We start from the raw sequence: 18,399 nt of genomic DNA, 5'->3' as shown, positions 1-18,399 counted from the left end.
GGATGGCCACCTCGTCCCACGCATCCCCCGATCAGACTATGGTTGTGGCTGCCCAGGATACTGCCCACATTGAGGCTGTCCCTCACCTGTGGTAGAGTGGGAGGTCGTCTAGAGGTGTGGCAGGGGGCAAAAGACATTCCGGAGGGCTGAACAGAAGGCCTCTCCAGTTTGTCTGACGAACCGGTTTCAGGCTCTGTCTCCAGCTGATACTGATCTTGGGCCAGGCATGGCTCCTTGTCCTGTTCCATAGGTTGCTACTCAGTCTGCAAGATCCGGGCGATCGCAGAGGGTGGGCTTACTGGTAGTTGGGAGCTCCAACGTTAGGTGCGTAATGGGGCCCCTTAGGGATATGGCTGCAAAGGAGGGGAAGGAAACCAAAGTTCACTCCGTGTGCATGCCGGGGGGAGTCATTCCAGATGTGGAAAGGGTCCTTCCGGATGCCATGAAGACTACAGGGTGCACCCATCTGCAGGTGGTCGATCATGTTGGCACCAATGATGTGTGTTGCTATGGATCGGAGGAAATCCTCTCTGGCTTCCGGCGGCTATCTGATTTGGTGAAGACTGCCAGTCTCGCTAGCAGGATGAAGGCAGAGCGCACCATCTGCAGCATCGTCAACAGGACTGGCTGCGGACCTTTGGTATAGAGCCGAGTGGAGGGTCTGAATCAGAGGCTGAGATGGTTCAGCGACCGTGTGGGCTGCAGATTCCTCGACTTGCGCCATAGAGTGGAGGGTTTATGGGTTCTGCTGCATAGGTCAGGAGTCCACTACACACAGCAGGTGGCTACATGGGTAGCAGGGGTTGTAAGGCATGGACTGGGCGGTTTTTTAGGTTAGATGGCCTCGGGCAAGTACAGAAAGGGCAACAGCCTCAAAGAGAGCGGGGCAAAGTCAGGACATGCAGGGACCAAGCAGCAAAAGATATTATAATTGTAAACTGTTGAAGCTGCATTGGTAAAGTACCGGAACTTCAAGCGCTGATAGAAAGCACCGAAGCTGAAATCGTTATAGGTATGGAAACCTGGCTGAAGCCAGAGATAAATTCTGCCGAAATTTTTACAAAGGCACAGATGGTGTTCAGAAAGGATAGATTGCATGCAACCGGTGGTGGCCTGTTTGTCGCTGTCAGCAGTAGTTTGTCCTGTAGTGAAATAGAAGTGGATAGTTCCTGTGAGTTGTTATGAGTGGAGGCTATACTCAACAACCGAGCTAGGTTAATAATTGGTTCCTTTTACCGACCTCCCGACCCAGCAGCATTAGTGACAGAACAACTGACAGAAAATCTGGAATACATTTCACATAAATTTCCTCAGCATGTTATAGTCTTAGGTCGAGATTTCAATTTACCACATATAGACTGGGACACTCAAATGTTTAGGACAGGTGGTAGGGACAGGGAATCGAGTGACGTTACACTGAGTGCACTATCCGAAAATTACCAGGAGCAATGAAATAGAGAACCGACTCGTGGAGACAACATCTTGGACCTGCTGATAACAAACAGACCCGAACTTTTCGACTCCGTAAGTGCAGAACAGGGAATCAGTGATCATAAGGCCGTTGCAGCATCCCTGAATATGGAACTAAATAGGAATATAAAAAAAAGGGAGGAAGGTTTATCTGTTTAGCAAGAGTAATAGGAGGCAGATTTCAGACTACCTAGCAAATCAAAACGAAAATTTCTGTTCCGACACTGACAATGTTGAGTGTTTATGGATAAAGTTCAAGGCAATCGTAAAGTGCGTTTTAGACAGGTACGTGCCGAGTAAAACTGTGAGGGACGGGAAAAATCCACCGTGGTTCAACAACAAAGTTAGGAAACTACTGCGAAAGCAAAGAGTGCTTCACTCCAAGTTTAAACGCAGCCAAAACCTCTCAGACAAACAGAAGCTAAATGATGTCAAAGTTAGCGTAAGGAGGGCTATGCGTGAAGTGTTGAGTGAATTCGAAAGTAAAATTCTATGCACCGACTTGACAGAAAATCCTAGGAAGTTCTGGTCTTATGTTAAATCAGTAAGTGGATCGAAACAGTTATCCAGACACTCTGGGATGATGATGGCATTGAAACAGAGGATGACACGCTTAAAGCTGAATTACTAAACACCTTGCGTGCCACAGGGGAGTGTTATGGGACCATTGCTTTTCACAATATATATAAATCACCTAGTAGATAGTGTCGGAAGTTCCATGCGGCTTTTCGCGGATGATGCTGTAGTATATAGAGAAGTTGCAGCATTAGAAAATTGCAGCAAAATACAGGAAGATCTGCAGCGGATAGGCACTTGGTGCAGGGAGTGGCAACTGACCCTTAACATAGACAAATGTAGCGTATTGCGAATACATAGAAAGAACGATCCTTTATTGTATGATAATATGATAGCGGAACAAACACTGGTAGCAGTTACTTCTGTAAAATAACTGGGAGTATGCGTACGGAACGATTTGAAGTGGAATGATCATATAAAATTTATTGTTGGTAAGGCGAGTACCAGGTTGAGATTCATTGGGAGAGTCCTAAGAAAATGTAGTCCATCAACAAAGGAGGTGGCTTACAAAACACTCGTTCGACCTATACTTGAGTATTGCTCATCAGTGTGGGATCCGTACCAGGTCGGGTTGACAGAGGAAGTAGAGAAGATCCAAAGAAGAGCGGCGTGTTTCGTCACAGGGTTATTTGGTAAGCGTGATAGCGTTACGGAGATGTTTAGCAAACACAAGTGGCAGACTCTGCAAGAGAGGCGCTCTGCATCGCGGTGTAGCTTGCTGTCCAGGTTTCGAGAGGGTGCGTTTCTGGATGAGGTATCGAATATATTGCTTCCCCCTACTTATACCTCCCGAGGAGATCACGAATGTAAAATTTGAGAGATTCGAGCGTACACGGAGGCTTTCCGGCAGTCGTTCTTCCCGCGAACCATACGCTACTGGAACAGGAAAGGGAGGTAATGACAGTGGCACGTAAAGTGCCTTCCGCCACACACCGTTGGGTGGCTTGCGGAGTATAAATGTACACTCCTGGAAATTGAAATAAGAACACCGTGAATTCATTGCCCCAGGAAGGGGAAACTTTATTGACACATTCCTGGGGTCAGATACATCACATGACAGAACCACAGGCACATAGACACAGGCAACAGAGCATGCACAATGTCGGCACTAGTACAGTGTATATCCACCTTTCGCAGCAATGCAGGCTGCTATTCTCCCATGGAGACGATCGTAGAGATGCTGGATGTAGTCCTGTGGAACGGCTTGCCATGCCATTTCCACCTGGTGCCTCAGTTGGACCAGCGTTCGTGCTGGACGTGCAGACCGCGTGAGACGACGCTTCATCCAGTCCCAAACATGCTCAATGGGGGACAGATCCGGAGATCTTGCTGGCCAGGGTAGTTGACTTACACCTTCTAGAGCACGTTGGGTGGCACGGGATACATGCGGACGTGCATTGTCCTGTTGGAACAGCAAGTTCCCTTTCCGGTCTAGGAATGGTAGAACGATGGGTTCGATGACGGTTTGGATGTACCGTGCACTATTCAGTGTCCCCTTAACGATCACCAGAGGTGTACGGCCAGTGTAGGAGATCGCTCCCCACACCATGATGCCGGGTGTTGGCCCTGTGTGCCTCGGTCGTATGCAGTCCTGATTGTGGCGCTCACCTGCACGGCGCCAAACACGCATACGACCATCATTGGCACCAAGGCAGAAGCGACTCTCATCGCTGAAGACGACACGTCTCCATTCGCCACTCCATTCACGCCTGTCGCGACACCACTGGAGGCGGGCTGCACGATGTTGGGGTGTGAGCGGAAGACGGCCTAACGGTGTGCGGGACCGTAGCCCAGCTTCATGGAGACGGTTGCGAATGGTCCTCGCCGATACCCCAGGAGCAACAGTGTCCCTAATTTGCTGGGAAGTGGCGGTGCGGTCCCCTACGGCACTGCGTAGGATCCTACAGTCTTGGCGTGCATCCGTGCGTCGCTGCGGTCCGGTCCCAGGTCGAAGGGCACGTGCACCTTCCGCCGACCACTGGCGACAACATTGATGTACTGTGGAGACCTCACGCCCCACGTGTTGAGCAATTCGGGGGTACGTCCACCCGGCCTCCCGCATGCCCACTATACGCCCTCGCTCAAAGTCCGTCAACTGCACATACGGTTCACGTCCACGCTGTCGCGGCATGCTACCAGTGTTAAAGACTGCGATGGAGCTCCGTATGCCACGGCAAACTGGCTGACACTGACGGCGGCGGTGCACAAATGCTGCGCAGCTAGCGCCATTCGACGGCCAACACCGCGGTTCCTGGTGTGTCCGCTGTGCCGTGCGTGTGATCATTGCTTGTACAGCCCTCTCGCAGTGTCCGGAGCAAGTATGGTGGGTCTGACACACCGGTGTCAATGTGTTCTTTTTTCCATTTCCAGGAGTGTAGATGTACACTACTGGCCATTAAAATTGCTACACCACGAAGACGACGTGCTACAGACGCGAAATTTAACCAACAGGAAGAAGATGCTGCGATATGCAAATGATTAGCTTTTCAGAGCATTCACACAAGGATGGCGCCGGTGGCGACACCTACAACGTGCTGATATGAGGAAAGTTTCCAACCGATTTCTCATACACACACAGCAGTTGACCGTCGTTGCCTGATGAAACGTCGTTTTGATTCCTCGTGTAAGGAGGAGAAATGCGTACCATCACGTTTCCGACTTTGATAAAGGTCGGATTGTAGCCTATCGCGATTGCGGTTTATCGTAGCCGAATATGAAATCGGTGGGTTCAGGAGGGTAATACTGAACACCGTGCTGGATCCCAACGGCCTCGTATCACTAGCAGTCGAGATGACAGGCATCTTATCCTCATGGCTGTAACGGATAGTGCAGCCACGTCTCGATTCCTGAGGCAACAGATGGGGACGTTTTGCAAGACGACAACTATCTGCACGAACAGTTCGACGACGTTTGCAGCAGCATGGACTATCAGCTCGGACACCACGGCTGCGGTTACCCTTGATGCTGCATTACAGACAGGAGCATCTGCGATGGTGTAATCAACGACGGACCTGGGTGCACGAATAGCAAAACGTCTCTTTTTCGGATGGATCTAGGTTCTGTTTACAGGATTACGATGGTTGCATCCGTGTTTGGCGACATCGCGGTGAACGCACATTGAAAGCGTGAATTCATCATCGCCATACTGGCGTGTCACCTGGTGTGTTGGTATGGGGTTCCACTGGTTACACGTCTCGGTCACCTCTCGTTCGCATTGACGGCACTTTGAACAGTGGACGTTACATTTCAGATGTGTTATGACCCATGTCTCTACCCTTCATTCGATCCCTCGGAAAGCATACATTTCAGCAGGATAATGCACGACCGCATGTTGCAGGTCCTGTACGGGCCTTTCTGGATAAAGAAAATGTTCGACTGCTGCCCTGGCCAGCACATTCTCCAGATCTCTCACCAACTGAAAACGTCTGGTCAATGGTGGCCGAGCAACTGGCTCGTCACAATACACCAGTCACTACTCTTGATGAGCTGTGGTATCGTGTTGAAGCTGCATAGGCAGCTGTACCTGTACACGCCATCCAAGCTCTGTTTGACTCAATGCCCTGGCGTATCAAGGCCGTTATTACGGCCAAAGGTGGTTGTTCTGGGTACTGATTTCTCAGGATCTGTGCACCCAAATATTGAGTGTAAATGTAATCACATGTCAGTTCTAGTATAATATATTTGTCCAATGAATACCCGTTTATCACCTGCGTTTCTTCTTGGTGTAGCAATTTTAATGGCCAGTAGAGTAGATGTAGATATTGTTGTTTGCATGAGGTATTCCGCCTGATCTCATACCGTTCCAAGGGAGCTGCGGAAGTACTTGTAGTCTTGACGGGAAGAGGTGACACAATCTTCTGCATCAGCCACACTGTCAATGGATACCAATGGCCAGAAGTTTACATAAATAATGTATTTACAGGATGATTATTATTAAAGTTAAACTTTCAAACCGCTGTAGAAATAACACCTCTGGTCAGAATGACGTCAAGTTGCAACGGAATATTATCGGAGAAGGGGGAAAAGGTATGACAGAAGAAAAATAAATAGTTACAAAATGTAGCAATGTGGCACTGTAAGCATCTTAATTTAATAGTAGTCAACTACAAATGAAAAATGAATAATACAAAAATTCCTAAGGTGTACGTTTGTCTTTAAACAAACTGTACTACCCAGTGTGCATGGGTGTACAGGTGTTTGTTACGTAAGCTCATTCATCACGGCAAGGTCATATCACATCGGATGGGAAAACCCAGTTTTTAATTATCGTGAAGACAAAAACCGCATAAAAAGAATCAATTTAAATCAAATTGGATTATTAATTTCCGCGTGACTGGCGCAAAGCATGTTCGATATGCTGTCCGCAGTTTTCTGCAACAACTTCAGATCGAGAAACAGTAAGTTCCACAACTGACTGAAGTGCCTCCGGGGTCACGATCACAATATGTTGTGCAATGCGTGCCATCAATGCAGCCAAGTTTGCACAATCTGAACACTGAACATAACATCTTTTAGATAGCCAGAAGTTGCACGGAATAAGATCGGGTGATGGAAATGGCAAATGATAATTCTAACATTTCCGAAATGGCACTTCAGTAGCTGCTTAACTGGATTTACAATATATAATGGTGCACCATCTTGCATAGAAATGACCTCATCCACACTGTTTGAGAGCTGGAATGACGTAGTTGCGCAAAAGACACTCGTAGCGCTTACCAGTGGCAGTACAGGTAACAGGACCAGAAGCACCTGTCTCTTCGGAAAAGTATGGCGCTATGATAAATGATGCCTTAAACTCGCATCACACAGTGACGTTTTCAGGATGAAGTAGTACTGGTTGATTTGCGTGTGGATTTTCCGTTGCCCATATTCGACAATTTTGTGCATTGGCACATCCTGTCAGATGCAAGTGGGCTTCGTCTGTCCATAAAATCTTCCATGAACAATCACTGTCCACTTCCATGCGAGCAAGAAATTAGAGCAAATGTCTCTCTTGCTGGCAGGTCAACAGGAAGCAACTCGTGCGCATGGGTATTTTTGAATGGCTTGCAAAGAAGGGTGTTTTGTAGGATTATACTCACCATGCTCACAGGTATGTCCAATGTTCGGGCAATTCTTCGTGCACTACACGTTTGCACACCACCACTCGTCTCCTCCTGCATCGCTGTGGTCACTGCTTCCACTGACGTTGAATCAGTTTGTTTTCTCCCTCTACCAGGTTGCACAACAAAAGAACTTGTCTTTTCGAATTTCGAATCATTTTCTTCAGACCCACGACAGTCATCTATAATGCCACTTCCTCGGACAAAAAAGAAAAAATACCAACCAGTACCCCAAAAATTTGCCCAAAACAAGTTCCAAATTCCATGAAAAGTGAACATTTAACACTATTATTTGAATAATAACCAGTAATGGAAAGAAGAACTTTATACTTAGTAATTTATCAACTTACAAAAGAAAGATAGAGTCCTAGTAAACTCAAAATCATAGTAAATTGCAAAATCATTATAATTAAAATTAGCAAAGTAGAACCAACGATCTCAAAGAATACTTAGTGTGAGTACTCTTCGAGAATCGTGAGTAATAGCTGAGGAAAATTTGATCCATTGTCACTACGTTACGAGAGTTAGCCGAAGCCGGTCAGACTTGTTTGATTACTCGTATGTGTAGGCGCGGTTAGAATGTTTTTGAGGATTGATAATTGCGATCTACTATGACGCACTGATACGAAACATTGACTTCAGCTATAACATCGTTTCGAATTCAGATAGAGGACTACCTTATATTAGACTGAAATGAACTTTTTAATTAGATAACTCGAACTCAACTCTAGTTAGGCATTGAACAGTGATAGATAATTAACTTCATTCGTAATTGCAAATGGACTCTGAAACTTGGCAATAGCTTTAAAGCAGACAATTTATAAATCCCACCACCACCACCACCACCACCACCACCACCTGGGAAAGCTTCTTCCTCACGGCCTTGTAACAAAGTGATTGTTATTGTGAAATAAACCACCCTTTCGTACCAATTTACGCATTTGTGATTCCAAATTACAAAATTGTTTAGAGACATTAACTGTGATCTTTCGCGTGCTGCGATAATATTTGACTGAAGCGCTCGACCTTCGACCATATATAAAAATTCTTTGACGTTAAGAAGCAATCGCAATGTTATGACTTTTTAGAGATTTGAAATTACAACCAAACTATGGGGAAGTTGGTGTCGGTGGAACTGAATTGAATTTATCATTAAGATTTTAATAGCAACTGTTAATCCATCAAATATAAACGAGTTAATTACGACGAGTAGCATAATATTGGTCACAATTGATGAAGTAAATATCACGCACACGTCGAGAGTTCAGTTCAGCACTTTTTTTTGTAACGTCGTCTTTACCTAATAAGAGTATCATCGCTCTACCGACTATTGTCGAGTTTTAGACAGGGCAGATGAATACTAATCTATGAACTACCAACTAAAAAAACTGGTGACGTTACACATCGTACCAGTGCGTTTTTCAGACCCGTTGGTGTCCATAACTTATGCAGAGCAACATTCTTGTAATATAGCTTTACAAGCAGCGCTAACCTGCATTGAGACAGTCATGGCGAACGTCGCAGACGCGAAAGGAGGAAAAGCCGTGTACCTGGCGTGTTTATACTAACTTCAATGGGTAGTGCACGTGACAGGTGTTTTCACTTACATATTCTGACAGTGCCATCTATTTATCAATTTTCACGCCCTTTTTTTCCTTTCTGCGATATTTTTTCCCCCTTCCCCGATAATATTTCACTGCAATTTGATGTCATTCTGACCAGTGGTGTTATTTCTACAGCATTTTGAAAGTTTAACTTTAATTAGGATCACCCTGATAATGTGTATTCAAAAAAAGCACTTGTTTTTATTACCCAGAAAGTCTTCTGTTAACAAGATACTTATCATTTAATATCTGTTGTATTTAAAGGAGCAATAACACCTTAGAAATCGGTTTACCAAATCCAGGTTTTTAGTAAAAATTAAGTTATTCTACAGACAAGAAGAATATTTAATGAAGTCGGGGGGTTCACAGAATATTCAGAGCTGAAGACCACAATGAGGTAAACTTAAAATGTAAATGAACCTCACAAGCTATTTATTATGCATGCGTGCAGCCTTAGAAATAAAACTCAGCAGCCGCCACAGAAACGGGCTGCCTCTCAGAATTCTTTAATCTCGCCATATGAGCAGTGTGGTGACACTGTAAGGTGCAGAAGTGCAAGGAGCAGTGATTGTCAAACTGCGGCTCACCGTCTACATGTGGCCCAAGTCGATAGTTCGTGCAGCTAGCTTTTCTCAGCTGTATGTTACAATAATATGCATCTAGCAGCCAACAGCAAATTTGAAACCGTCAACTAATTTAAGAGCTTCTTAAGAGTGTAATTTTCCTGCTTGTTAATACAAGTACTTACACAGACAGTAATATTTTAAGATGTGATTTTTTTAAACTGAAAAACAAGAACTCATCTATATTCGAAACCGATAAACAATAAAGGCTTACCATTAGCTGCTGTTTTACACACACACGCACGCACGCACGCACGCACGCACGCACACACACACACACACACACACACACACACACACACACAGAAAACATAACACTTTGTCAGGTAATTATAGTCACAGCTGTGGGGTCACTACTGGTGGCAGCAATATGAAATTGAGAACAGTCAACACAAAAAGTGGTGTCATCAATCAGTACTTAACCTGCCCTTACTATAGCTACCCTATTGAGGGCTAATAACATAGTAATTAATATAGGTTACTGATAAGAATATTGGGCAAATAAAAATATTGGTTCTTGAGCAAAAAAAGTTTGACTACCACTGGTATGAGGGAAGTACTGTCACTCTTCATGAGCTGTTACAGTGCTATATGTGCTCATGATCTAATGGTAAGTGTCTCACGATGTCCATATAAAGTAAATCTTCCATAAACTATTCCGCAAACCAGCTTGTGGTCGTGTCAAAATCAGAACAGTTTATGCTCGAGAGTTTCCTCGCCCTACAGCAGCCACCAGCTACTGGCCATAGACCACCAACCGCTTAACACCAGGTACTGTCCACCAGGTGAATGTGGCGTGTGGGCTATGAGTGCCTTTATCAACTGTCATTTCTTACTTGAACATTTGCAACATATAGGTATGAAGGCAGCTGGGAACCTTTGTACTGTGTATGTGGTAAGTGCCTTTCGGTAAAACACATCAGAAAAGAATGTTTTTGTTTCAAGGAAGATTGTTCTGGCGTGAATGATCTACCATATTTAGGAAGTCTAGGTAGCAGACATACATGGTGAACTGTGACCATTTAAGCATCATGCAACATTTGCATTCAGTAGATAAGATTCAGACTTTAGGTTACGCTGTAATTCAAAGTAACAAAAATTAAAGCTGTAATTATCCGGCAAAATGGAGTTTATACAAGCATTTTACAACTTCCAAGGTAAGAAATTGTGACGAAGAAAGCTGGGATCTTTTACTTCATATCTTGTTTTGGCGTCTGCCTCCCTAAAATCATTTTTTCACTTTTTGACTAATTGCCATTAACATATATTAGTATAATCTGCATTTTCATAAAAGAGAGAGGTTGGCCCTCAGTCTTAAGGAATATACCGCCAGGTCTAATTTTGTGCTTAGTTTTATGAAGGTAATTAATTTATTGACTTATTTAGACTATTCCTAGTAAATATCCTTTGTTATAGGGTGAAATCAGTAATCGTTTCGTGATTTAAATCCTATTGTTGACTTATAAACAAATATAAATTCTGTACTAATTATAAACATTTGGGAGAGGGACCACTAGCATTCTTAAAATATTCATTTGGCTCTATTCGAAAATATATTAGCAAAGTGAGCCCTTAATTAATTCCAAAGTAATTACCAGGTTTGTCAAAAGTATTGTTTGTATAACTATATCTGTTAATTTCATCATTTAAACACATAATTCAGCCTAACCCTCGTAGTAGAAGAAACTGTTAAAAAGAAGGAATTTTTCTACATATTCAGTTAACTGAATGTTATGTTTTAATTGTAGTTCCTGTAAATTAAACTTCAGGCAATGTATAGTTTCAGTACCTATTATTGCGAGGACATATAAAGGCCCAATGTTTGGTCCCAAGTCAGTCAGTCCATGGTCGATTTTCAGACCGGAAACCTATATTGGTTAGTTTAACAACAATGTATCAACTTAACCATGAAATATGTGAAACACAAATAGGTAATGAATTAAAATAATGACAGTGTCTGTCAGTAGTGCCACAAGTACTGTATTATTCTGCAAGAACGTTGTGGTTATGTTTCTACTGCTCATGGATGTTCGATGGTAAACTGTTGTACGAGGGTCGGTCAAAAAGTAATGCCTCCCATTTTTTTTCTACCTAAAAAAATTAAGTTAAGTGAAAAATTTGAATTTGGCGCCATTCCTCAAACCTTCTTCTGCAATCCACTGCAGTAGTAACTTTCTGTGTCAACAGGTGGCAGCACAGCAGAAGTTTGTAAGATGGCCGACATCGATGTTCGTTTGAGACAGCGTTGTGTGAATTCTTGAATGCAGAAGGTGAAACGCCCATACACATTCATGAAAGACTGAAGAAGGTGTATGGTGTTGTGACAGTGGATGTCAGCACTGTTAGACGATGGGTTCGTCGTTGTAAGGAAGCTGAAGGGCAAGCGGAGCGGCAGGCCGGTGAGTGCAGTGACTCCACACAACATTCAGCAAGTTGATGACATCATTCGTGGTGACCGTCGGGTGACTGCAGATGAAGTGTGTCGCATTATTTCTCTTAGTAAAGGCAGTGTGATCACGATTATTAAACAATTGGGGTACTCAAAAGTTTGTGCACGGTGGGTTCCAAGAATGTTAACCGATCAGAATAAAGAGGCAAGGAAAACAATAGCCTCCCAACACTTGCAGCGCTTCCGTTTGGAGGGAGATGAGTTTCTGAAAAAAATTGTGACCGGGGAAGAAAAATGGGTGCATTTTTTTGAACTTCAGCGAGTTCGCCCAACAAAATCAATGGCAGATGTTCTTCTTTTGCATGACAATGCAAGACCACACACCAGTCGTCACACCTCTGACGAGATTGTCAAAATTGGATGGGAAGTTTTGCCTCATCCCCCATACAGCCCTGACCTGGCACCATCAGACTTCCATCTGTTCGGGCCACTAAAAGAAGCTCATCGTGGGATTTATTTTGAAGATGAGGAGGCCGTCAAAACATCCGTGCGTCAATGGCTTAGGAAGCAGAGCTGTGATTTTTACCGTGCTGGGATACATGCCCTTGTTCAAAGATGGACCAAAACTGTAGAGATGGGCGGAGATTACATTGAAAAATGACAAAATGATCCTCAATGTTGTGGTTTTCAACCTATGTAATTGCATTTAAATTTCCTGACAATTAAACGTAGAAAAAAAATAGGAGGCATTACTTTTTGACTGACCCTCGTAGTAGTATGCTGACATTCACCTGCAAACTGTTAATGAGTCCTATCAAAATTTAACCATTAGTGAACTGGCCATATTAACTGTGTCAAACTGAGGGGTTGTGAACAGTGAAAGTAAAGAACTGTGAAACAAAACTGTGCAACTGTCAGCTACAACATTTATAGTAGTCAGTTTTGAACATCCGCCGCCCCCCCCCCCCCACTTTTCAGCCAGTATAACAACGCAGTACATCATCACCAAGGACTATCAACGAAGAAATAAAGCAGGCGAATGTCACATTTGGTACCCCATGTGAGGAGTATTGTATTTGGGCACAATAAACTAGGACTTGTGTTCTTTGAACAGTGAACTCAAGAACAGTTTACAATACAGTGATTTTAACAAATGAAGTGCAACAGCCAATCAGCACATGGGTTTCATGGCCACTGTCTGGCAGCAGCCAGTCAGCGAGTGGGTTCTATGGAAGTAGCCATTGAGTACAGGGGCAGCCAATCAGCGCGCAGGCAGACGCAGCTGACTGGGATAAACAACATACATCACTGAGAAAATTACAACTTGCAGCAGTCGTGCGGACGATTAATCGAGATGACAACCACAGCAGCAGCAGCAGGAAACGAGTGAATAAAAATAAGGTAATTCATAGCAAAAGCCATTTTATATTAAGTGATGCATAATGAATGTCCTTAACGAACAAGACAGTGTGGTGAGGGAGAATGGACAGCAGGGGACTTATGTGATCGATAACAAAGTTGTAGAGGTTAAGTTTTTAAATGAACAGAAATACTTAGTGGGGACTGATTCTGTAGGTCATAGTGGCTATAAATGAGACATGAATATAACTTCGAATGATGGGAACAAAAGTCTTATTGTAGATGAGATGATAAAAGCATCATCTGCATTGTGTGGTGATCTGTGCAAAATGGACGAAAACAGCGCTGAAAGTGAGTGAAATCGTTATGGCTAATGGGGAGGAATCTAGTAGTGAAAGTCAGCAAGGGCAAAAGTTTATGGCAGATGGAAAATTGGAAGTAAGGTTTAGGCAAACTATTTGTAGTATGAGTAAAAAAGAAGACATTAGTAGTATGAAAAAAGAAATTAGCAGGGTGGAAAATAGTATGAAAGGAAACATGACTAGCTTAAAGGATGAATTGAAAAAGGAAATTAAGGCAGTCAGCTCTAATCTTTCAGAATTAAATAAGAAGGCTGAGGTGGTAGTGAAAAAGTGTGATAGAAAGATAATGAAAGTAGTACAGAATACTAATGAGAAATTGACATTAATGAGTAGTAAATGTGTAGAATAGAAAAAGAAGGTTTGTGATGACTATAGCAGGAGGGTGGAGGCATGTGACAAACAGTGTAAAGATGAAGTTAAAGCAGCCAGGAAATTCTGTGCTGAAAATAGGGTTAAACTTGAGAAACAAATCCATGAAATTAAAAATGATTTGAAAACAAAGGTAGAAACCAAGTGTGCAGTAGTGGTAGAGGAAAAACTGGTAAAAGTAAATAAAAATGTAGATTCAAAATTGTCTGAAATGGAAAGATGGAAGAGGTACAAAATCTAAAGCATAGAGTATGTAGTGTCCCAAACAGTCCTTTATTTGTTAGTTGTAAGAAATTTAACAATTTTGAACCATATGGGGAAGTGCATCCTTTGGTTTTATTAGAGAATTTAATGATTTGCCTGAAACTTGGAATGACAAAGAGAAAATGTCATTTGTTAGATTTTTTGAAAGGGAATGCTTATGGTTAGGCAGCTCAGGCAGCAGAAAGCTGTACTTCATGGCAAAGCTTTGAGAAAGCATTTTTAGATGAATATTGGTCCAAAGAGAAGCAGCAGAGAATGTTGAGGGCATTTTGGGGAGGAGAGAGATTTGACTGTAGGAAGGATACTGTGAAAGGTTTCTGTCAACTTTGGATAAACAAACTGAAATATTTGGATGAAGAGCTAGGCAGTGAAGCAATAATTATGGGCTTAGAAACTAAGTTTGCCTCAGAAAGTTAGAGAACTGCTTGTACCTGCCCCTAGGGTTAATATTAGTAATTTTTTGAATTATGTTGATAAAATAGAGAGGGTGAAGTCTCAGAGGAAGATCGAAGGAGAAATTTTGATGATGACACTAATCAGTTAGGGAGAGAATTTAAGGTAAACAGGATGAACAGGACTAATTATAGTACAGATTGAAGGGACGGTTGGATGTGAAGGTTAGCCAGAATGGGCACGGAAATGGTAGGAGAAATTCAAGTAACAGAAGTGGAGGAGATGATTTTATTTCTGGATCAACTAATTTAAACTAGGTAATGCCCAAGTTTTGGCTCACACTAGAGCAGGTAGTGATGAAGAGAGACAAACATGTGGTTTCTGAAGAGGACAGCAGCCTTTTCAGTAGTTGCAGGGGCAACAGTCTGGATGATTGACTGATCTGGCCTTGTAACACTAACCAAAACGACCTTGCTGTTCTTGTTCTGCAAATGGCTGAAAGCAAGGGGAAACTACAGCCGTTATTTTTTTCCCCGAGGGCATGCAGCTTTACTGTATGGTTAAATGATGATGGCGTCCTCTTGGGTAAAATATTCTGGAGGTAAAATAGTCCCCCATTTGGATCTCTGGGCGGGGACTACTCAAGAGGGGGTCGTTATCAAGAGAAAGAAAATTCGCGTTCTACGGATCGGAGTGTAGAATGTCCGACCCCTTAATCGGGCAGGTAGATTAGAAAATTTAAAAAGGGAAATGGATAGGTTAAAGTTAGATATAGTGAGAATTAGTGGAGTTCAGAGGCAGAAGGAACAAGACTTCTGGTTAGGTGAATACAGGGTTATAAATACAAAATCAAATAGGGGTAATGCAGGAGTATGTTTAATAATGAACAAAAAAATAGGAATGTGGGTAAGCTACTACAAACAGCATAATGAATGCCTTATTGAGGCCAACCAAGATAGACACGAAGCCCACGCCTACTACAATAGTACAAGTTTATATGCCAACTAGCTCTGCAGATGATGCACAAATTGATGAAATGTATGATGAGATAAAAGAAAATAGTGAAGGGAGACGAAAATTTAATAGTCATGTGTGACTGGAATTCGATGGTAGGGGAAGGAAGTGAAGGAAACGTAGTAGGTGAATATGGAATGGGGGTAAGAAATGAAAGAGGAATCTGCCTGGTAGAAGTTTGAAGAGAGCATAACTTAATCATAGCTAACACTTGGTTCAAGAATAATACAAGATGGTTGTATACATGGAATAAGCCTGGAGATACAAAAAGTTTCAGATAGATTATATAATGGTAAGACAGAGATTTAGGAAGCAGGTTTTAAATTGTAAGACATTTCCAGGGGCAGATGTGGACTCTGATCACAATCTGTTGGTTATGTACTGTAGATTAAAACTGAAGAAACTGCAAAAAGGTGGGAATTTAATGAGATGGGACTTGGATAATCTGGGCTTAACCAGAGGTTGTATAGAGTTTCAGGGAGAGCATAAGGGAACAATTGACAAGAATGGGGGAAAGAAATACAGTAGTAGAAGAATGGGTACCTTGGCAGGATGAAGTAGTGGAGGCAGCAGAGGATCAAGTAGGTAAAAAGATGAGGGCTAGTAGAAATCCTTGGGTAACAGAAGAAATATTGAATTTAATTGATGAAAGGAGAAAATACAAAAATGCAGTAAATGAAGTAGGCAAACAGGAACACAAATGCCTCAAAAATGAGATCGACAGGAAGGGCAAAATAGCTAAGTGGGCTTGGCTAGAGGACAAATGTAAGGATATAGAGGCTTATCTCACTAGGAGTAAGATAGATACCGCCTACAGGAAAATTAAAGAGACCTTTGGAGAAAAGAGAACCACTTGCATGAATATCAAGAGCTCAGATGGAATCCCAGTTCTAAGCAAAGAGGGGAAAGCAGAAGGGTGGAGGAGTATATAGAGGGTCTATACAAGGGTGATGTACTTGAGGGCAATATTATGTAAATGGAAGAGGATGTACATGAAGATGAAATGGGAGATACAATACTGCGTGAAGAGTTTGACAAAGCACTGAAAGACCTAAGTCGAAACAAGGCCTTGGGAGTAGAACTACTGACAGCCTTGGGAGAGCCAGTCCAGAGAAAACCATCTGGTGAGCAAAATGTATAATTCCAATCCCAAAGAAAGCAGGTGTTGACAGATGTAAAAATTACTGAACTATCAGTTTATTAAGTCACGGCTTCAAAATCCTAATGCGAATTCTTTACAGACAAATGGAAGAACTGGTAGAAGCCAACCTCGGGGAAGATCAGTTTGGATTCTGTAGAAATAATGGAACATGTGAGGCAATACTGACCCTACAACTTATCTTAGAAGCTAGATTAAGAAAAGGCAAACCTACGTTTCTAGCATTTGTAGACTTAGAGAAAGCATCTGACAATGTTGACTGAAATACACTCTTTCAAATTCTGAAGGTGGCAGGAGTAAAATGCAGGGAGCGAAGGCTATTTACAATTTGTACAGAAACCAGACGACAGTTTTAAGTGTCGAGGGATATGAAAGGAAAGCAGTGGTTGAGATGGAGTGAGACAAGGTTGTAGCCTATCCCTGATGTTATTCAATCTGTATATTGAGCAAGCAGTAAAAGAAACAAAAGAAAAATTCAGAGTTGGTATTAAAATCCATGGAGAAGAAATAAAAACTTTAAGGTTAGCCTATGACATTGTAATTCTGTGAGAGACAGCAAAGGGATTGGAAGGGCAGTTGAACGCAATGGACAGTGTCTTGAAAGGAGGGTATAATACTGGAAACAAGGATAAACTAATTTGCCAAGTATTTGAGGACAGTGAAAGTAACAGCGGTTCTGATTCTGATAGTAGCTGTAATATCGATAGCAGTGATGAATCCAGTAGTATTGAGGATGAGGGATTTGAATTTATAATTAATAATTGTGGCAATGTGTTAAGTAAAGAAAGAATAAAGGAGGATACTATTAGGCCTAATGAAGAGTTAGATTTTGAGAGTGGTAATAAGTAAGAGGACCATGCTATCTGTCATTTGACTGTGATAATCATTTTGTTAAGCAGGATGATAGTTTTTCTGGGGGAAAGATTAATGGGGATTTGTTGTATGAAGATCACAAGGTAAGTAGAAAGAAAGTGTGGCACTCAGTAATAACAGAAAGTGTATAAGGTATATATGTTAAGTGTTTACTGGACAGTGGTAGTGATTTGAATGGCATTTCACAAGCGTTTTTTGAATCTATTAAGAACACAGAGGGTATAGTAGTGATGCATGTTTCTGGAATAAAAATTATTGGTGCTTCTGGTAAGCTATCAAAGAATGTGAAACAAAATATGCTATTAACTGTGGAATTGGGAGGACGGTTGTTGAAGTGGAATTTCTTGGTGATTGAAAATCCTAGCATTTACGTAATATTTGGGACTAATTTCGTGTGCAAATAGCAAGTAGGGGACTCAACATTGTGTGTTGGAGTCGTTATGTGGCGATAATGCTTACCCCAGCTGTCTGTATTATTTTTCATATTTTCTGAGACAAACTCTTCTCCTATTCTATTTGTAGTTCATAAGTGAATCAGAAACATTCTATCTTTGACTTTCATGTGATTTTGTACAGCAGTATACTTTAGTATAGGAATATTTTATAAAAGGTTTCTCCAGCTTTTTCTATATATATTATGTTTTGTGAGTGCTAAGTAGTGTTTAGATCGATATGCACTTAAAACCCACGAAATGTGCGCCAAAACTCCTAGAAAAATGGAGTTAAAATATGCTCCTAATGCCAGTATGTGCTTTTAAATATGTAGCTAAAATTCTTTAATTACGAATTTTCTCTTAGATAAATTCTTTAAAATATGCATTTTACTTGGGAAAATTAATGAA

General features: G+C 42.1%; 1 long non-coding RNA gene across 1 annotated transcript in view; it reads left to right on the top strand.

The window, feature by feature from the left end:
* Nucleotides 1-13,048: 13,048 nt before the first annotated feature.
* The window catches only part of LOC126335074 (uncharacterized), an 89,048-nt gene continuing 83,697 nt past the window's right edge, over nt 13,049-18,399 (top strand). Inside the window, exon 1 of the long non-coding RNA XR_007564813.1 lies at nt 13,049-13,165. This is a non-coding gene — a long non-coding RNA (uncharacterized LOC126335074). The remainder of the gene's footprint in view (nt 13,166-18,399) is intronic.

Source organism: Schistocerca gregaria, chromosome 2 (assembly GCF_023897955.1).
Source record: "Schistocerca gregaria isolate iqSchGreg1 chromosome 2, iqSchGreg1.2, whole genome shotgun sequence".
In the NCBI taxonomy this organism is placed as follows: Eukaryota; Metazoa; Arthropoda; class Insecta; order Orthoptera; family Acrididae; genus Schistocerca; species Schistocerca gregaria.
The sequence above is the reverse complement of the archived record's forward strand: the minus strand, read 5'-3'. Positions and strand labels throughout refer to the sequence as shown.